This window comes from Octopus sinensis, linkage group LG4 (assembly GCF_006345805.1).
Source record: "Octopus sinensis linkage group LG4, ASM634580v1, whole genome shotgun sequence".
NCBI lineage: Eukaryota > Metazoa > Mollusca > Cephalopoda > Octopoda > Octopodidae > Octopus > Octopus sinensis.
Genome location: NC_043000.1, coordinates 5348376 through 5368375, shown reverse-complemented (window position 1 = coordinate 5368375; position 20000 = coordinate 5348376).

Sequence of the window (20000 nt, the reverse complement as noted above, 5' to 3'; positions counted from 1 at the left end):
TCGCTGTATTTTTTTCCCTCCCTTGTACGGCCACACCTCGAATACTGCTGCCCACTGTGGTCTCCTCATCGAAGACAAAACATCTCCAGAATTGAGTCACCCCAGAGGGCACTCACTAAACGAATTGAAGGCATGGCTGCTCTCGATTATTGGGATCGCCTTAAAGCCTTGAAACTTTATTCCCTCCAGCGTCGCCGTAAGCGGTACATCATTTGTACGATGTGGAGAATATACCGCCAACTTTGCCCAAACGACCTGAACATAAGCTTCAAGGTTCATCCAAGACTGGGACCACGGGCCATACGTTCCCTGCCCAATTCAAGATCACAACATACATGTACACTGCAACATAATTTCTTTTCCTCAACAGGCCCAGCCCTATTTAACATTGTCCCGAGGGAGATCAAAGAGGAAAAGGATCCCATCAACTTTAAACGGAGTCTGGATAGATTCCTTCAAAGAATACCAGATAAGCCACCCATAATTGGATACAACTCACCCAACAAGAACTCACTACTTGAACAAAACTTGACTTAAACAGGATTCGAATAATCCTATCAGGTGGTGCTATTAAGTTAGACATGGCCTGGACCAATCTTTGGTCGAAACATATCTAAGTTTATCTAAGTTTATATATATATGTGTGCAGATTTGTATGTTTTATGTATGTATTCTTGTGCATATAGTTACATATCTAGACATGTACGCCTGTATGTGTGTATACATGCATGTATGTATGTATATATGTGTGTGTGTCTATGTCTGTGAGTTCCTGCGTGCACGTGTTTGTATGTATGTGTGTGTGTGTGCGTGCGTATGTGAGCGTATGTGGGTGCTTGTACGTGTGCGTGCCTGTGTTTGTATGTATGAAAGTACGTATGGCATCGTCGGCGTTAACTCATAACCGATTAGCAGATCTGTAGCCAGTGACTGGGTCATTTCATCTTGATGGGTGGTGAAGGGTGGTGGAGCCTTAGGTGACTGTTTAAGCGAAGGGCGGTATAGAACAGCGGAGTGCATTTTTTGCGGGGGGGGGGGGGTTGGAACGAGACGAGGAAATGCGAGCCGCTCTTTGCGTCTTTGGCGTTTGATCTTTGCTTCGTGACGTCTTTGATTTTCCATCAGATCTCTTCCCTCGATGATGACATGCCGCCACTCTCGGCGGTCCTTAGCGCGATTGTCTCCCAGGTATTCGGGTCAGTGTATATATATATATACACCTAAAAGCTCCACGAGGCTCCGGCAGGGATGGTGGTGATCCCTGCTGTACTCTTTCACCATAACTTTCTCTCACTCTTACTTCCTGTTTCTGTTGTACCTGTATTTCAAGGGGCCGGCCTTGTCACTCTCTGTCACGATGAATATCCCCGAGAACTACGTTAAGGGTACACGTGTCTGTGGAGCGCTCAGCCACTTACACGTTAATTTCACGAGCAGGCTGTTCCGTTGATTCGGGTCAACCGGAACCCTCATTGTCGTAACCGACGGAGTGCTTCCAATGTATGTATGTATGTATGTATGTATGTATGTATGTATGTTCATTCATTTATTTATTTAAAAACTTCATTCGGGTGTGAACCCTGGAGTTTGCTCTTTTAAGCTCAACTTGTACATTTTATCGGATATAACTATAAATCATATATTGAATTTTTATAGACCATATTTCCGGAAAGTCTTAATATCCGTGGAATTAATACAATTATTAGCAAGGGGACTGTTCCTTCTCATTTCGAATTTTCATAATTCTGAATTTTCAAACTATTATTATAATGGTTTATACATGTAACACGGGAATTATAATTCAAGTTTCTTTGCATAGAAATTCATTTTAACAACCTTCTTCCTGTTATTGTTGGATTGCGAAGTAATATCTCTTACTTGTTTCCCGCATCAGTCTGCATTTAGGCGCCAATGTGCATATACGAAAGTGGCCATTGGATTTAGTAGTGGCTGACAAATGAGCTCTGAGTTGACATAGCTAAGGGCTGCTTTTTTATCTTAAAGAGTCTACGAAAACTGTCTGAAAATGCCTGTCTAATTAAAGAAGAATTAAAAAAACACATATACTATTACCTGATCATATGATCTATATATTTTATGGAGACAGAAAACAATATCATTTACTGACTTATGCTATTGCTTTATGCTTAATCTTTCCTCTCTTCCTCGTCATATATATTGATCGGGGGATTTAAACTGTGGTTTATTCTTTAGGCATTATTTATATTTTTCCTGTCTTTGTTTTAGTTGTAATATGTGAGTGTGTTCATATAAACACTCCTACTATCCAAAGGAATAAAGTATTGATAATATAATTCTCTGTAGCAAATGTATCGTACAAAAGGATTCTGATGAGCTGACATTCAAGTGTATCAATATAGTGGTTCACCTTTAGTCTGCAGCTACATATATTATATAATAATATATAATCAAACTCTTGAGTTCCAATAGCAGTGAAACAATTGTAACCATATGTAGTAAAACAATCTGCTCATTCGTTAGAGCGTCAGGCACACAATCATGAGGTAGTGAGTTCGGCTCCCGGACTAGGCTGTGTTGCGATCTTCGCAAGACACTTTATTTCACATTGCTCCAATTCTCTCAGCTGTAGAAAAGAGTTGCGACATCACTGGTGCCAAATTATACCGCCTTTGCCTTTCCCTTGGATGACATCGGCGGCATGGAGAGGAGGGGCTGGTATGCATAGGCCACTGCTGGTCTTCCTTAAATAACATTGTCCGGACTAGTGCCTCGGAGGGGAACTTTATAGGTGCAATCCGATGGTCATTCATGACCGAAGGTAGCCATTACCCTTTTTACTGTATTTACCGTGATGCTAAAACATTGTTTATCTTAGTATCCTTTTGTTATTCCGACCTATAGTAGCAATAAACCACAAGTTATGAATACACACACACACACATAGCGAGAATATACAAAAACAAAAGACGAAGACGGCTGTGTAAACAATATTAGTTTAACGCACGGGAAGTGAGAAAGTCTTGAGCCTACGCTCTTCGACAGAAAGGAACACATAAATAAGCAGGGAGAGAAAATAGAAAAAGGTTTAGTGGCTAGCGATCTATCATGGCAAATGCCGGACAGAAGGGTCACACAGGAAAGCTAGGAAGAAGGGGAGATAATATAGTAGTGGTGATCCCAAAACGAAGGTGCGCGATCGTGTATGTGCATGTGGAAGGGGCTGGTGACATTGACGTGTGCCTGCGTGCATGTGTAGGTGTGTGGATGATGGTGTAGGTGCTCGGAAGTGGTCAGTGCTAGTGTGTGCGGTGTGGTGCGATGTGGTATGGTGGTGTGGTGTACTGGAGTGCGGTGTGTTGGTGTCGTGTAGTGGTGTGTGATGTGGTGTGGTGGTGTTTGGGTGGTGGAGGCGAGAGTGGAGGAAGCAAGGGTGGGGTCTAAGGGATGGGATGGGGTGGGGTAGGATGTATAGGGATGATGGGGTTGGAATGCGTAGAGGTGTGGTATGAGGGAGGGGTGACGATGAAGGGAGAGGGTGGAAGGGTGAAGGTGGGTAGGAGTGAAGAGAGGAAGTAGGTGCAATGCGGTGTCCCGTTTGACCGATGTATAGAGAAGGACAGAGAGAGCAGGAGATGCAGTAGATGACGTTGCTAGAAGTGCAAGTGAAGGAGTCAGTGATATGATAGGGTCGATGATGGGTGCCTGCGAGGAAGGTGGTATTAGAGAGGTAAGGGCAAGTGCAGCAGCGTGGGCGTGATCAGGGGGAACGAACCAGGTTAGTAGGTTGGGGTAGGAAGGAAGCTGTGGACTAAGAGGTCTCGTATGTTGTGGGCTCGTTTGAAGGAGGGGAGGGGTCGGTTAGGGAAGATGTGCGAAGTGGAGGGGTCGACTGGAGTTGCTGGAAGGCTTGGAGAGGTAGGGTGTTGGGGTGGTAGGTGAAGGGAAACGGGAGACGGATGACGGCGGGGCGGGTGCGGGGGAGAGAGCAGATACATGGTCCACGGAACGTGTTCTGGAAAGGGCGGCGTGGATAGTGGTGAGGGGATATCCACGTAGGATGAAGTGGTGGGCCATGTGTAGCGACTGAGTCTCTAAGTCATGGCTGTCACTGCAGAGCCTGCGTAGACGGAGGAATTGGGAATAGGGGATTGAGAGCTTGGTGTGTTTAGGGTGGGAGGAGGAGACGAAATTGAAAAGGAGTCTGTGTGTTTGTAGTGGATGGAGGTGGTGAGGGTGGAGTGATGGAGGTGGTGAGAGTGGAGTGTTGAATGCTGACCGATCTGTCGAGAAAGGCGACTGAGGTATTGAAAATAGTGCAGGAGAAGTGGAGGGCAGGATGGAAAGATTTGACAAAAGTGAGGAGGGTCTAGATGTTAGTGAGTGATCGTATAGTTCAGGAGTGGAACCAGTGAAAGTTGAGAATATTTGTGCCTCAACGAAGCCAACGAACAGGTTCGCATAGTTGGGGCCCATTCTCGTTCCCATGGCCACTCCCGAGGCTGCTGGTAAAAATCACCTGCGAACGAGAAGCAGTTAAGTGAGAGGACAAGTTCGGCCAGACGAAGGAGTGTGGATATGTCAGGTTGGAGGTTGGGTCGAAGGTGAAGGAAATGTTGGAGTGCACACAGCCCCTCATGGTGAGGGATCACTGTATATAGACTCTTGATGTCAACAGTGAAGAGGGACCAGGAGGGAAGGAGAAAGAGTCGAATAAACGAAGAGCATGGGTGGTGTCATGGATGTGAAAGGGGAGGGAAGCCATTGGGGGGGGGCAAGGACATGGTCAAGATATCCATAAGTTAGAAAAAATATGCACCCGTAAATTTGCCGATAGGGTATATTAATTAAAGTATACAGTATTAACAGTCTGTTTCGTACTGGGTATTAAAACCGGATGGTTAAGTAATACAATGCGCTTAAGTAATATATATATATATATATATAATATATATATATAAATATACTCCAAGAAAGTTAGAGGTTGTGAATACAACCGACTAAGGGATAATATCTATCCAATATACTGCTGGTAGAATACCCAATTATTAGTACACAGGTGTTTTTATAGCATTGCAATTACATTATCAAGTGTACTAAATGGGTGAAGGTAAAGAGATATTTTACCATTAATTTAAAGAGCAATAAGAAAATGGAGGAGAACAATAGGTGGTTCATCAACTTTTGGACATTAAATTATGTTAACTTATTTATTTATTTACTAAATTGATAATTACAATAACATACAGACATATAACATATTATACTTTACATATAAGATATAAAATATAGTAATACATAAGGATACCAGTAATTATTATAAAAAACATGTTAACATAATTTAATGCCAAAAAGTTGATGAACCACCTATTTTTCTCCTCCATTTTCTTACTTGATATATATATATATATGTGTTGATTCGTTAGTTACTGCACGCATTTTTTTTCTCTCCTTCTTTCTGTTTTTTTTTTCTCTCTCTCTGTATCTTTCTGTTGAAGAGCGTAGGCTCGAAACGTTAAAGACTTGTTTTATTTATATTTCCTGAGCGCCATATACTAATACAATTGTTTGTTTGTTTCCCACCTGCCTTCGTCTTTTGTCTATTTTCATAAAGCTTCCCTTTATAATATATATATATATATAATATATATAATATATATATATATATATATAATATATATACATATACATATATATATAATATACATACATATATATATATATACGTTTAAATATGTGAAGTCGTATGTTGAAACAGATATTGTTATATTTCGGAATGGTCATAGGGAGCGGGTGAATGAACATTGGAGACAACTCAAGGAAGTAAAAGCTCATCGATTCTGTACCAACACGCCGAACAGGAACACGGGGGATCAATCAATAACATAGAGATTAAGATATTGTCCACATAGAACAGATGCAACAATTAGACAAATTACAGAAGCTACACATATAATAGAAAATAAACCTAGCCTGAATAGAAAACTAGAAGGGAGCAATAGCACACACCACAACATATGACGATAGAGGATCCCGAAAACATAATAAATAAATACACAGATAAATAAACAAATAGAAATGAATAACTATATATATGTATATATATCTTGTATGTATATGTATGTATTATATATATATATATATATATATAATATATATATATATATATATATATATATATATATATATATGTATATGTGTATATATATGTGTATATGTATATATATATATATATATATATATATATATATATATATATTCGATTTGATTTATTATTATTATTACTAATATTGTTGTTATACATACATACAAGCATAGTAATGATAATAATGGGTGGATGTAAACACATGAACAAAATGAGAACAAAAGCAACAACAACAAAAACAAAATACAAATTACATGAATGTATTATAAACAGAAGATACAAATGTTACAGGCATCCCCCCCCACACACACACTAACTAAACATAGACCACATAGAGATATAAGCATGCGCAAATGAAGACATACAATAGAAATACAAAATGGCTGACGGTTAGTAAGGAGAGACAACAAATACGAAAGAAGAAAACAAAGGACTACTGATGCGGTCACAGGAGTGTGACGAAAGAACTCTGGCCGAATAAGATTAAGATTAATGTAAAATAATATCACTGAAGCAAAATAACACCAAATATATAGTGCGTGTGTTTTTATGGCTAAAACTGGCAATATGACCATTCCGAAATTAACAAACAATATATATATATATATATACAATATATATAACATACATATATATATATATATATATATATATATATATATCTATATATATATATATCTATATATATATATATACATATTTATATACATATATATATATACATATATATATGTATATATATGTTATAATATGTGTTGTGTGTGTGTATATATATGTATATATATATCATATATATACGTGTGTGTTTGTGTGTATATATGTATATATATATATATGTGTGTATATGTATATATATATACATTTTCTTACTTGATATATATATATATACATATATATATATGTGTGTGTGTTATATATATATATATATATACACACGGAAGTTTGGAAAGTTAAGATATACAAACCGTTAGATCTACACGTGCTCTAACGGTCTGTGTATCTAGGATTAAGAAGGCTCCCTACTGAAGAACCTTGCCTTAGCAAATATATTCTGTCTGTTTGCTAGAAATAGGTAGAAACTGATCAGTCTGGGATATAGCTGTAATGGTAAATGTTTTTGATTTTTAGTCCTTCCATGAATTTATCCCTTTTTGTGTCTCTAGCACTACGCTTCCTTATTTGGAAGCCTTTTATTATATTTCTATGAATAATATATTGTCTAATGACTAATTCGTCTTTTGTGCTAGGCCACTGGTAATAATATTTATGTTATTACCCTATTTGATTATGTATATATTATATATATATATATAATAAGACTCCGCCGTTACGACGACGAGGGTCCCCAGCTGATACGATCAACGGAACAGCTTGCTCGTGAAATTAACGTGCAAATGGCTGAGCATTCCCCAGACACGTGTACCCTTAACGTAGTTCTCGGGGATAATCAGCGTGACACAGAGAGTGACAAGGCTGACCCTTTGAAATACAAGTACAACTCATTTTGCCAGCTGAGTGGACTGGAGCAACGTGAAATAAAGTGTCTTGCTCAAGGACACAACGCCGTCGCCGGGAATCGAACTCAAACCTTACGATCATGAGCCGAATGCCCTAACCACTAAGCCACGCGCCCTCACTATATATTATATATATATATATACACACACATATATATATATATATATAACCATATATATATATATATATGTATATATATTATATATGTATATATATATATATGTATATATATATATATATATGTATTATATACATACATATATATATATATATATATCTATACATATATATATATATATACATATATATATATACAAATATATATATATATACATATTATATATATACATATATATACATATATATATATATATATATATATACATATATATAAATAATTAATAAGGGTGAAGAATTAGATACTAATTTAATGTATATCCATTCAACACCAAGTGGCCTAGTGGTTGAAACCTTTTGGATTAACTGGTGCTAGAGTGAGCCATATAGTGACCACTCTCTTATATTTATTTTATATTATATACATATATATATATATATATAATTTAAATAATGAGGGTAGTCGGCTGTATGCTATATATATATATATAATTTAAATAACTAGGTAGTCGGCCGTATGCTAGAAATAGATCATCAACGATCAAACTACAAAGAAAGTTCTCTAGAGGAAAAATTCAGTGAACACCAGAACCAAATTTGGTGGGCAGGACAGATGAAAATTTATATAAAAAACAGAATTAATTGCATACCTCGGTTTCGGCCTTTAACAAAAGAATTACTTACATAATAAATGTCCGTGGTCTCATCAGTACAATCGTTCAGTGTAATGCAATCTGAAAAACTACCCCAGCTTTCTGTGCCAAAACAGACACGTGTTCAGTTTTACCGATTACATTAGGTATAAAATTTCAAATGTCTTAGTTCCGGCCGCTAAAGAATTCCTGAGGCGAAGAACTGCAGTAAATAATTCACTGCGGTTAGTGCCTGCTACTAGAGAACGTATTTATTTCAATATTCAAATAATGAGGGAGATAAATTAATATTAATTTTAATATCAATTTAAAACCAGTAGTCTAGCATAACTTTCTTTGTATATATATCTATATCTATATCTATATATATATATATATATATATATACTACGATGTAATATATATATATATATATATATAATATATATAAATATATATAATTTTATATATATATATATTATATATATAATATATATATATATAACTACGATGTAATATATATATATATATATATATATATATATATATATACTACGATGTAATTGTATTTTCTATTTCTATTTCTATGTCTAGTTATATTTGTTATATATTTTTATAATGTCATTGTTGTTGTGTAATGGTTTAATAAAGTATTGATTGGGTATTATCTGATGGTTGATGATTGATTTAGGTATGTTTCTCCATTTTCTCATTTTGCATATATATATATATATATCAAGAGGACATATTCACATGTTTGATAAACATATAAATAATCACGATGTAAAATTTGACTTTGTGATTAAAATGCGAGGCCTTTCGGCGAGTTAGAATGAAGAACGGAACAAATAGTTTCGTCTTTCTTGATATATAACGTTTTGATCCCATAGCTAGGCCGCCAGCCGTCTACCATTATGTAAAACCCAAACTTGTTTTTACGTGTGTAATAAATAACTGAACGCTATATTTGTTGGGTAGTTTGAAAGGCAGATGTAAGCTATCTTCCTGATGTGCCTTAAGAAAGAAGAAACTATCTATTTCGATCCTTGTTTCAAGCTGCGAAGGGAGCCTAGTGATTTAATCATGGATTTTAATTCTATTGCGAAACTAAACATATGTTTAACAAACATATTGGCATGATTTTGTAGACATATTTATTCAATCAAACATATCGTATATTCATCATGTTACATGAGTGCCAAAATATAAACATACAAAGTCATCTAAGAATCTATAAGTTAGAAAAAATATGCACTCGTAAATTTTTCGATAGAGTGGATATATTAATTATTAAAGAATACAGTATTAACAGTCGGTTTCGTACTGGGTATCAAAACCGGATATTAGATAATAGCATGGCTAAGTAATACAATGCGCTCTTCAGAGCTAGTAGATATGATATTACTTAATCGTGTTATCATCTAACACCCTGTTTTAATACCCAGTACGAAACCCATTGATAAGGTCAGCTATAATGGTCTTATAATACCGATTACTTTGAATAATACATACACACATATATATATATATATATAGATATATGTGTGTATGTTCGTGTATTTGTATGTATGTATGTGTGTGTGTACGTATATGTGTTATGAATGTGTGTGTATTCATATGTATGTGCCGATCATCAAATATTTAAAGTTAACACTGATTATTTACGAATCTTTGGGTATTAAATATTAATGGCCAGTTATGTGTCTGTCGAGTACGAAATATTTGTAATTAAACAGCTGTCACCATAACAAGATGTCAAGCAGTAGGAACCAATTTTCGGCCTTTCATCTCAGATCGATAATTATGACTAATAACTACGGTGTGCGTTATCAAACTAATCGTTATTGAATGCGAAAATTAGGATTTTAAATTGAAGATCAGAGTGGAACATATAGATTGTATCTGAAATACGTTATTTCCTCAATAATTTTTTGTTTTTGTTTTTTCATGATGCCGAACTTCTAACAAACTGACACTGAAAACATAATATATTTCAAAGCTTTAAAAAATACCCTTTTGAGAGACATGAACATTAGAAGAGTGTTTTTGTAACTTGACCAAACAAATAAAATATAATATTACTAGCAGTATCGTCCGGCGTTGCTCGGGTTTGTTCCGACCCTTTAGAATTGGAAGTTTTGAAAAGTAAAAATTGTGCATTATGTAGTTTGTTATTCTCCTTAAGTGAACATTTTTCTGGTTGAAATATACCGAAAAATGGCGACACAGCAGTCAAAAAACCGTAAAAAATAGGGATTTTCAGAGAAAAAAAAGCACCTTTTTATGCAAATAAATTTTGGTGTTAACATGGTCCGATTTGAATTTTTTCTTCTACGAAATGAAGAGCAAGTCTTCTTCTATCATACACTCAATTTTGGTCAACTTGCGCCGCAGGGCCTCGGAGGAGATAGTGTTAGTTGAAGGCTACCAAACCTGCCAAACACAGACAACTTCAGCTTTATATATAGAGAGATTTCCTTCACAGAGGTGAATATCGAAGAATTAATCTTCCTGCCAGACACCATTACAAAGATGTTCCGATCTCCCAAATAAGAAACTTTGTATGAAATACGATAAAAATTATCTCATTGAGGTGAAAATTAAGCTTTCTGCTAGTTGTAATTGCAAAGCGGCTTTGATCTACCATTGAGATTTCTCCATTGTTCCAACGGCTGTTAATGCTCTTGAAGAATGAAATAAAGTCTCACCATCATATTTCTGAGCTCACTTTTGTAGAAAAAAAAAACATAATAGTAACAATCCTTTCTGCTATAAGCATAAGGCCCGAATTTTGTTAGTAGGGGAAAGTCTATTACATCAACCCCCAGGACTCAACTGGCACTTAATGTATCGACACCGAAAGGATGAAAGGCAAAGTCGACCTCGGCGGAATTTGAACTTAGAACGAAAGCGACGAGCAAAATAGCACTAAGTAATTCGTCCAGCGTGCTAACGATTCTGCCACCTCGCCGCCTTAACCTTTTGAGCCCTGACCTCCTGACCCTTATTTGACCATATATCTAGCTGCTAGATGCACTCCACCGGTAGAGCAGTGCTGCGGTATAAAGCAATCTACCGGTAAACCGGTGTTACGTGCTCAAAGGGTTAATAACAATAATAACATTAATAATTCTTTCTACTAAAGATACAAGGCCTGAAGTTCGCGAGGAAGGGACTAGTCGATTATATCGACCCCGATTGGTACATAATTTATTGATCCCGAAAGGATGAAAGGCAATGTCGACCTCAGAAGAATTTGAACTCAGAACGTAGCAGGAGACGACATATCGCCAAGCATTTCACGTGGCACGCTAACAATTCTGCCACCTCACCGCCCTGATAATAATAATAATTTTTTTTCTTTTTTAATGATAATGATGATGATGATGACGATGGTGATAATAATAATAATAATAATAATATAATAATAATAATAATAATAATAACAATAACATAACAATAACAATAATAATAATGATAATAATAATAATAATAATAATAATAATAATAACATTAACAATAACAATAATAATAATAATATAATAATAATAATAATAATAATAATAATAATAACAATAACAATAACAATAATGATAATAATAATAATAATATTAATAACAATAATAACAACAACAATAATAATATTAACAATAATAATAATAATAATATAATAATAAATAATAATAATAATAATAATAAAGGCAGTGGCTCTCATGGCTTCTGATCTTAACTGATTGGAAGTGTTATCATGTACATTGATTTGTCTTGGTATAAAAGATGGGCTACAGCAAATATTCTGCTCAATACCACATATTTGCTTGTCAGTTGTTTGACCGTAACCAGTTGAGCATGTCCCTTAGTGGCTGACAATATGTGCATCTCTGACCACGAGCAGAAGTAGTGGGGAGCATCATAGCCATGTGTTGAAAGGAATTCTTGGAGGTTTGGATAATTTACCTTTGGAAACATGGGTGGTTCGTTCAACATCCTTAAACAATCTTTATTCAGGGACCTTTTGAGCGGGATAGGCTACTCGAACAGATGAAAATTCTATCTGGGCCTCACCTGCAAGGTCATGTGCTGTTTATCTTGATACGAGATCACCCTGTTGCGCACATATGGTTGCGATGCATGTGCCTGGTGTACCCTTATCAGACGGGTAGTCATGATGGGTATACTGGGCTTTGTATATTTTACCCCAGTGTCACTTTGATGGCATGCACTGCTCTCTCACTCAATAATAATAATAATAATAATAATAATAATAATAATAATAATAATAATAATAATAAGCGTATATTACTTCTTTATACTCTTCTCGGGTCCATTTGTTCCGCTTACATTTTTCTTTCTGTGGTGGTTGTGGTGGTGAACTTGGAGGGTTCGAGTTGGGGGATTTCCCGTTCAAGTGACCATCCATGTCCGTATTCGGAGAAGAGTTTGTGCCAGTTGATGACTTATCGATCCCAGACTGGCTCTTCCCTGGGGGACGCGCTTCCAGATTAACCATAGGACAAGCGGTTTGGTATACTGATTTAGTTTTCCTTTTAGTTTCCAAAAACATTTTGGTGCTACGATAATGTTATCATTTTTTAGCTTTGATTGGCTCGTGGGGAGACGGCCATCATTGCCGTTACAATTGGAGACGGCCATCATTGCCGTTACGTGGAAAATCACGAGAGACGAAAGAAGCTTCATTCTATCATAAAGGAAAGCAAAAAATTTGCTATTGGTCTCGTGCAGGATACCCAAACTGAACAACCCGAGGGAAGTACGGCAACTATTGTTGCAAAGAAGGTGAAAATGATGGCAATGAAAAAAGCGCACGAGCAATTGGCTGATAGGTGGGAGGAGAAACCTCTGCACGGCAAATATGTGACCCGCAGCAAACAAGCTGATGTTGACCAGAAGCAAACCCATCAGTGGCTACGGAGCTCAGGGCTAAAAGCAGAGAGCGAAGATTTCATCCTGGCTGCTCAAGATCAAAGCCTATTAACCCGGAGCTACCAGGCCAATGTGATGAAAAATGGAGCAGACCCAAAATGCCGATTCTGCAACGACATGATTGAAACAGTGGACCACCTTATCTCTGGATGTAAAGTCTTAGCACCAGTGGAGTATAAATTAAGACATGACAGAGTTGGCCAATATCTCCACTGGCTAATAAGTCGGCATTACAATATCAAAACTGCCGACAAGTGGTATAATCACCACCCTGAGGCTGTAACTGAAGGAGAAAATGTAACCATTCTGTGGGACTTTCCAGTACATACAGACCGAACCATCAAGGCCAATAAACCAGATATTGTTGTGAAAGACCAAAACAATAAAGTTTGCTTATTGATCGACATGAGCATCCCCTGTGATCATAATATCTCAGCGAAAGAGTTTGACAAGCTCAGAAAATATAAAGACCTACTCATTGAAATTGAGAAAATGTGGCATCTCAAGGCGGTTACAATACCAGTGATCGTAGGAGCACTAGGAATGATCAAGAAGGGAACCGAAAATTATATGAGAATGATCCCTGGCTTACCATCCCTGCAAGAAGTGCAAAAGATTGTCTTAACTGGTACATCACACGTATTGAGAAGAGCATTGTCGATGTGAGAACTGTTGCTGCTCATGTATTTTAATTTAACTTAAAAAAAAAAATAAATAAAAAATGAACGAACTACTGAGTTTGGTTTAATGGCCTACCAATGTATACTCTGAGTTTCTTTGCCCTAGGAGTCGGGAAGACACTCGGCAAGAAATGGAAGCAAATTTGAAAGAGGAAAAAAAAAAGTAATAATAATAATAATAATAAAACACCATCATCAGTAAGCAATCAATGGATTTGAGTTTAATCAAAGAAAAAATTAAGAGTATTGGAATCAAGAGTATGTACTGTGGTATTTGGTTTCGGTACCCCAAGTGGTATCTTTAGTTTCAATTCTTGAGGGGGGAGGTAAATTATATATATATATATATATATATATATATATATATATAATAATATATATATATATATATAATATATATATATATGCGTGTACTAGACTCATAGTTAAGTGTCTGAGTAATATAGCATCATAGAAACCTCGAACCCTTTGTTCTGAAGCATATGTATACTGAGTTCTACACCAGGTTACTAGTCTTGCAATGCCTAAGCGAAAGATATATAAGACACTTCGTATGTAGTATCCCACCATCCTTTTACCGTTATAGATCCTGAGCCGATTCCTAGAGGAGAAAAATCGACTTCAGCCCGCCACCACTACAATACTTTTGATTGATATTTCATGACTCAACTCCCTCAAAGAAGAAAGGTAAAATTGATGTTGGTGAGATCTGAACTCAGAGCCCAAAGAACCAGAATAGGTAAAGCAAGGCATTTTACCTGAACTCGGCAGGCGAACGTCAAGGCAGATTTACTTCGGTAAGTGCTGCCGAGGTCAGCTCTGACTTCCATCTCTTAGGGGGGCCAATAAAATAAAGTAGCAGTCAAGAACTGGAGCCGATGTTACCGACTTTTACCCTGCCTTCAAAATTTCTGGCCCTGAGCCCCACGACCGATCGTTGTACCGTATAGGGGCAATGTTGTGATCTCTGTCACTTATGCACAACGGAAACCAGGTAACAGGGCTTATGAGTTTTAGGCTGAGCACAAAAATAAAATAAATTAAAATAAAATAGGTGTGGTTGTGTTGTAAGAAGTTTACTTCGCAACCACATGGTTCCGGGTTCAGTCCCACTGCATGGCACATTGAGCAAGTGTCTTCTATTATAGCCTCGGGCTGACCAAAGCTCTGTGAGTGGATTTCGTAGACGGAAAGTGAAAGAAGCACGTCGCATATATGTAGCCGGGCGCCACACGTCGGGCGCATTTTTTTTATTGGGGGTGCCCCAGCATGGCCACAGTCTTAGGGCTGAAACGTCTATGTGTGTGTATGTGTGTGTGTGTCCCACCACCGCTTGACGACCGGTGCTAGTGTGTTTTATGTAGCCGTAAACTAGCGGTTCGGCAAAAGAAACCGATAGAATAAGTACAACGCTTAACAAAATATCAGTACTAGGGTCGATTTATTCGACTAAAAAACGTTTTTCAAGGTGATGCTCCAGCATGGTCGCAGTCCAATGACTGAAACAAGATAAAATCAAAAAAATAAAAACTTCTACTGCCTTGCCATCTCGTCGCCTTCCTAACGAGCGTTCAATAGTGTCGGAACGTTCAGGCTAAAATGGATACAAATTCATGTTTGAAGTCCAAAGATTTATTCTTGTTTGATCTTCCTTGAATTTTTATTTCTTCCTTTCTTTGATTTATTTATTTATTTAGTTGTTTATTTATATATTTCTTTATTATTAGCTTTCTTTTCCTTTTTCTTTTTCTTTTTTTTTTTGGTAGGAATTTCGTCCTTCCGTTTGGCACTAAGCAAAAGGTGTGGAACATCGCCACATTAAGACGTAGGTGTGGCTGTAGATAGCGTTGCTAATGCTGTTCTTGCTAATAGTACTGTTGATGTTGCTGTTGATGTTAGCCAATTAATTGTGTTTCTGGTGTTGCTGACGGTGGTGGGGTGGTGGGGGTGGTAAGAGACGAAGCAGATGCAGGCAAGGCCATTACTACTACTATAACGATCACTACCACCACCACCACCACTACTACTACTACTACTACTACCACCACCACCACCACCACTACTACTACTACTACCACCACCACCACCACCACCACCACTACTACTACTACTACTACACCACCACCACCACCACCACTACTACTACTACTACTACTACTACTACTACCACCACCACCACAACTACTACTACTACTGCTACTACTTCTGCTGCTGCTACTACTACTACTACTACTGCTACTGCTACTGCTGCTGCTGCTGCTGCTGCTGCTACTACTACTACTACTACTACTATTACTACTACTACTACTACTACCACTACTTCTGCTGCTGCTGCTGCTAATGGCTGTTTCTACTTCTGTTAACTGCTGCTGGTAGTGGAATAAATAAAAAAAAAATGTGATTACTTTTAAAGCAGACGATAAAAACGGCAAAGCCGCTTGCTGACCCCTTCGATGTGTTGTAATAGAAATGGGTACCCGTCCAACACCCCGTCCAACACCTCATGCACCCATCCCATCCAATTCAAAAGGGTGGGGGCTATGTATTCTTATCTTTTCATTTTCCCTTGATACACACATACACACACATACACGCATACATACAAACAACATATACACACATACTCACACACGCACACATATATCAATGTATGTAACTTTGTGTGTATGTTGGTATATGAGTGTAAATAAGTGTCTGACTAACTGTATGCATGTATGTGCGCATGTATGCATGTGTTAGAGTATGTGTGTGTGTGTGTGTATATATATATATATATATATATATTTCAACATTGAGGGCAAAATTAATTAATTATTATCATTTTCACCAAGTGTCAGTATGCAAAGGACCATTCAAGGCGAATTCAAGTTATACATTATATAAAAGGGCTTAGTAAAATAAATTACTTTGCCGCAACTGAACTTTTGTGATTGAATTAAGCAACACTTATATGAGAGAGTTTTCTTGTATTAGAATAGTTAAAAAAAGTTTTTTAGCTGCTATTTCTAATGAGTTCAGTATGCGGCAAAGTAATTATTTTACTAAGCCCTTTTATATAATTATAGGCTGGAACTGGAATCAATCAATCATATATATAAAATACAAAATGGGACAAGAACGCAAAACATCCGGACAACTAGGTGATACAAAAAGGGACAACAAAACATCCAGATAGACAATACAAAAAAACAAGAACAGTCAAGAACCGGATCATCCTCGCAATTTCGGCTGATTAATCTTGAGATTGCTCCAATCTGGCCAGCCCCAAGGGAAAACTAAGCTAAGAGCATTAGATTTCTTGGAAATGTATAGGAAATGTATAGGAAAACAAGGACGGCTTTTGGGTTGTTTTAACTCTTATTTTTTGCTAAATCGGTGCTAGTCAGTCCCCTCTGTCACTTTTATGACCTCTATTAAGTTTACCTTTAGGTTCGAATTCCTAATAAGCCACTCTTACCGTTTTGAAAATCGGCACATGTATTCAATGGCTTTTCTTATAAGACTGAGAGTGGTAGTTGAGTTTAATCCTAGACAGTGATAGACGCTGATGCGGATTAAGATGGTCTGCATCAAAATCCGAAATCGCGATCCGACTGGGTACGCCGAGGACTTACCTCCCTTTGGTCAGTCATTAAGACAGTGCTTTTGTGGCTTCTGAGTTGTTTTAACTCTTATTTTTAGCAAAAGCGGAGCAAGTCAGTAACCGCTGTCTCGTTTGGGACCTCTGTCAATTTTGCCTTTTCGTTCGAATTGCTAATAAGCCACCCTTTTTAATTTGTTGTATAACACACATACACACATATATGTATCTATGTAAATATATATATATATATATATATAATATATATATATATATATATATGTGTGTGTGTGTGTGTGTGTGTGTGTGTGTGTGTGAGTGTATGTATGTGTGTATGTATGTATGTATGTGAACGTGTGTTATGTGTCTATGTATCAATGAGTGTGCATAATTATATGTGTGGCTGTGTGGTAAGTAGCTTGCTTCCCAACCACATGGTTCTGGGTTCAGTCCCACTGCCTGATACCTTGGACGAGTGTCTTCTACTATACCTCGGGCCGACCAAAACCTTGTGAGTATATTTGGTAGACGGAAACTGAAAGAACCCCGTTGTATATGTATGTATATACATATATATATACATATATACATATATACATACATACATACATACATACATACATGCATACATACATATATATTTGTGTGTATGCATGTGTGCATGTGTTTGTACGTGTATGTATGTGATGTGTGTAGGTGTGTACGTCTGAATGCATGTTTTCATGCATGTATACATATGTGAGTATGTGCGTATACGTAAGTATGCATAGATCACTATATATGCATGCGTACACGTTCGTACAAAAAGAAGCTTTCGTACTTATAGCACATACCGACGACTATTTGGCACAATACCGACCTATTCTTGAATGTCAGTCGTGTAGAAAGCAGAACAGATGCCATGGGTGCGTCTGGATTGTAAGCTATTTCCTTACTCAGCCAATATTAAAGGTTTCATTTATCTAAGGTAAAACAATAAGTATATGTGCGCGTGTGCGAGTGTGTGTATATATATATATATGTATATTTATGTATATTTATATATACAGGGTGGCCCAAAGGTAGGTTTGCCGTTATTCAACTATCCCTTTCGCATTTTCACATTCATATGTTAACAGTTTTGATCTTAATTATTTTAAGTTATGAAGTCATAACTTAAAATTGAATAGAAGATCTGAAATCCACCTGATGAATGTCCTTTGAAGAGACACGAAACAATTGTAGTGGCGAATTTAATTTTATTTAATTTATATTAAATTTTTTTATGTATTGGATTAAGTCTTTCTTTGTTTGATTTGCAAAATAGTGGTTTTGTCTCTAATTAATATTATATAATATTTTACTGTAAAATTGGATTCAATCCTAAATCTGATTTTTCCCTGTAAATTTGGATTTATTCCCTAATATTTATTATTATTATTATATGAATATATATATATTTATATATATATATATTTATAAATGAGGGTGAAAAATTTGATTCATAACTACGAATACAATCGATTAAACCACACGTGTATTTGACGCTCGTGAAGGTCTAATAAATTGTATTTAAGACAAACCTCTGCCGATGATTTATAGATGTTGTGTAAGTAAAATTGCATATTACATTAATAATGAAACAATTGTTCTGAGTTAATCTATTTTTTCGTTATATTTCACTTTCCTTACGTTAAATGTAATGTTATTTCTTCTCGGAAACAACTTAATTGCTCAGTTGTTTTAGGATTTCTGGCTTTCGAACGTTCTCCTAGAATATTCCATACATTTTCAATAGGATTGAGATCTGGGCTTTAAGTAGGCCAATCCATAACAATAACCTTTTCAGCCTTGAGGAAGTTCATGATCATCTTAGCCATGTGACATGGGGCATTGTCCTGCATGAATATGGGTGGTCGCTTAGTTGAATTTCTCAGCACAGGCAAGACATGATCTTTTACAAGTTGTTTATAAACTCCTGCATTTAACTTTCCATGTAATCGCACCAAAGGGCCCACACCATCTCCAGATATCATCCCCCAAACCATGACACTTCCTCCACCGAATTTAACACTAGTCTTAAGGCATTTAGGCGACAATTTTTCACCTTTTCCCATCTGAGCCAAATAACATAAACTTAGATTCATCACTGAAATGCACCGTTTGCCATTTTTCTTGAGACCACAACACATGTTCGGTTGCAAAGGTAAGACGACACTTTTTATTCATGGAGCTGATCAGTGACTTCACTGCAGGTGCTCTTGCTTGTAGGTCATGTTCAACTAAACGACGAGATAAAGTTTTCTTCAGTACAATGCTCATTTTCCGAGAAACAACAGCAGCAGTTTTAAATCTGTCCTTTTTAACCAATCTTCTCTCTTGGTCGTTTTTCTTGGCCTACCTGTAGACTTTCTTGTTTCACACGA